At 51.0% G+C, this 3295-nt stretch overlaps 1 protein-coding gene across 2 annotated transcripts in view; it reads left to right on the top strand.

Moving 5' to 3' along the window:
- The window catches only part of LOC111661659 (zinc finger protein AEBP2), a 33360-nt gene that overhangs the window by 14876 nt on the left and 15189 nt on the right, over window positions 1-3295 (top strand). The window lies entirely within an intron of this gene.

Raw genomic sequence — 3295 nt, 5'->3', positions numbered from 1 at the left:
GAGAGAGAACGGAGGCTGCCAGTCAGAGACTAATTGATTTCACCGTTATTGTGTGCGTGCGTCCGTGAGACCTGTAAGTCGTATTATTTATGTTGCTAGTTCATTATCCTTTGTTTTCATAAGTTGATAATTATAGACACCTAGCTTGGAGCTGCTTGCTAACTTAAAGCATATGGTTGTTAATTGGTCAGCTAGAAGTGGATGTGTAGCTACATATTTGTTCTGTATTTAAGTTAGTGAGTTCGCTGTTTATGCTAACTAGTTATACTATATATACAGAAAGTTGTGTGTTTGTTACAAATATTAAAGGTGCATATGTCATATATGTTTGTGCGTGTAATGTGGGCCAGATAATGTTTTTTTCCTTCCTTTTGGACAGAACCATTCACACAAAGCTGTGCCCATGTTCTGTACTGTTGCCTGAACCTATTAAACAGTCAAACCAAAGAAGAGTTGTCAGCATCTGTGTTTTGACAGACACACCTGGGGCGAAGATAGAAATCAGGATAAACAAACAACAATTAATACAGTCCTTTATTACAACCCTCAGTAACATTGAGGTCCTTCGAGCCGGATTCTGACCTTTACTCCAGGATAAGGATGCAACAGTACAGCAGTGGAGCCCGTCCTAAGAGGGATAGACATCCACCACGTCATCTAGAGGATTACGAACTGGACTATCCAAGGGGTAAACCACAAAATACACCTTACTCAAGCACAGTACCATACGAACATGGGCATGAAGAGGATGAGTATCATCACCAAGAGGGAGCAGCCAAGATGACCTCCCTCACTTCTTCTAGCCACTCACCTTATCGTCTCCAAGGCAAGAGAGACCAAGAAAAGCAGTATAGCTCCTTTGGCTTCTATCAGGAGCTGGAGGTGATAAGGGAGGAGAACACACGGCTTCGTGAAGCTCAGTTAGCCATTCATAGGGATTTTGGGCAGCTTCACTCACTCAGAAAGGACATGAGGTCGCTCGTTGACTCAGTACGCAGCCTCCAGGAAGCACAGGCAGCTACAGTAAGCCACGCCCCCATAAGGTCCCTCGATCTACAGCCAGGTTCCGGCGGGTGGCCTGACGACGTACCCCCACCTGCTCAAGCTCTGCCCTCAGCAGGGGAACAATGTGAAGAAGAGGAATGGCCAGAACCCCCACCACCATGGCCAGAGCCCGAAGAGCAGCCACAGAGGAATAAGGTGGCAGACCTCCTGGACCAGGTGATGCACGAGCTCCAGGAAATCAGGTTCAACACCCCCTCCGTTGCTAAGACCCACGACAGACCAGCAGCAGTGAGTGCTCCCCCTCCAGACAAGGGTCGTCTATACCAGGTGGGTCTGTTCCCTAAACAGCTGGATTATGGAGATCCTCAGCAGCATCCTCCACAGTCCAGCTCCACACCAATCCAGCGCCAGCCAGGCCTGCAGGCTGATACACCAGCAGCACAATGGGCCCCTCCTCAACCAGCGCTTCCACCACAAGGTGCACCTGCACCTAAGCAAGGGCCGGCAGAGCCTTCCTACGGACAGTCCTACAGTGAACCCCCTCGAGCAGAGTCATCTTACAGGGGACCCCGGCCAACTGTACCGGACTTCAGCCAGCGAGACCCAAGTCAGTTCGCTCGATTGAAGATTGCTCTAGAGAACCTGTTACCAGCTGACGCAACAGAGCTCTTCAAATATCAGATCTTAACAGACCACCTAAAGCTGGAAGAAGCGTGCCTAGTGGCGGATTCATACCTCCATTCACCCACTCCGTATTCAGACACCATGGCTGCTCTGAATGAGAAGTTTGGGCAGCCGTACCAGGTCGCATTAAAGAGGATAGACAGTGTTATGACCTCACCTGATATCTGTCGCGGTGACACCGCCGCCTTTGAGAGGTTCGCCTTACGGGTTCAGTCGCTGGTGGGAATGCTGAAGACTCTGGGTCCAGCAGGTGAGATTGAGCTGCAATGTGGATCGCATGTAGCACGTCTGCTCAGTAAGCTGCCGCTGGAAATGAGGTCAGACTTTCGGCGCTGTATGTTTCGCAGTCCAGGAACCACGTACACACTCCAGGACTTCGCAGATTGGCTCCAGTATGAGACATGGTGTCAAGACTTTGATGGCAATTCATCTAACAAAGAACAGAAAGGAAACCAGGGACGGAGGTCAGAGGGTCGTTATGTACATCGTACGACGTCTGTCTTCCATGGGGCTAAGGATGCAGAGGGAAGGGGAATCAACTCCTCCGCCCCTGCAGATAAGAGGAGGCCTAAAGCAAAGGCATACTGTCCTTACTGTGACAATGAAGCACATTACCTCAATCATTGCTCAGCCATCCAGAAGCTCACCAAAGCCCAGATCACTGAGTGGATACGGTCCAACAACAAATGCTGGCGCTGCGGAAGGTCCCATCAGGCTGCACAGTGTACCCTTAAGAAGCTCTGTGGCCTCTGCCAGGGCAAGCACTTGCAAGTACTCCATGAAGTTAACAGCAGAGCACCTAAGGAGGAGTCAATAGAGACAAGTTGCCTTGTAAACACATCCACCGAGGTACTCTACCTAGATCGACCAACGGACTGCAACCGTGTGCTGCTAAAGGTGATTAAGGTGATTCTGTGTAACGGTAAGCGCACCCTGGATACTTATGCCATACTGGATGATGGGTCTGAGCGCACAATGCTCCTTTCCGCCGCTGCAGAGAAGCTGGGTCTAGAGGGGACACCAGAAGATCTCGCTCTTCGAACCATCCGTCAGGACGTCCAGATCCTCCGGGGGGCGGCTGTATCATTCAGTTTATCTCCCGCCTTACAGCCTAAGAAGAGATTCTGCATCAACAGAGCCTTTACAGCTACTCGCTTGGGTTTGTCCGACCATTCCTATCTAGTGGCTAGTCTTCAGAAAAGGTACAGGCACCTAGCAGGTCTCCCCCTCCAGCAGTTTGAGAACGCCAGACCACTCATCCTTATTGGTGCGGATCACCCACATCTCATTACCCCCATTGAGCCAGTGAAGTTGGGTCCCCCGGGTGGACCAGTCGCCATTCGGACTAAACTGGGTTGGACGCTACAGGGCCCGGCACGGTTAGTGGAGCAACAACTACGGCCGCAGCAGTGTCTCCTGACGTCCACAGTCCCTGCCAACACGGAGCTCCTCAGAAACGTCGAGAAGCTGTGGCAGCTTGATACACTGCCATATAGGAAGGAGAAAGTAGTGACCCGGTCTAGACAGGACCAAGAGGCGGTAAATCTACTTGAAACGAAGACCACACGTGTGGATGTGAACGGAGTAATGCGCTATGCCACACCAC

Source organism: Seriola lalandi, unplaced genomic scaffold (genome assembly GCF_002814215.2).
Source record: "Seriola lalandi dorsalis isolate HSWRI2012SDOR001 ecotype SW California unplaced genomic scaffold, Sedor1 jcf7180002054548, whole genome shotgun sequence".
In the NCBI taxonomy this organism is placed as follows: domain Eukaryota; kingdom Metazoa; phylum Chordata; class Actinopteri; order Carangiformes; family Carangidae; genus Seriola; species Seriola lalandi.
Note: the sequence above shows the minus strand (reverse complement) of the source record. Positions and strands in the feature narration are given on the sequence as shown.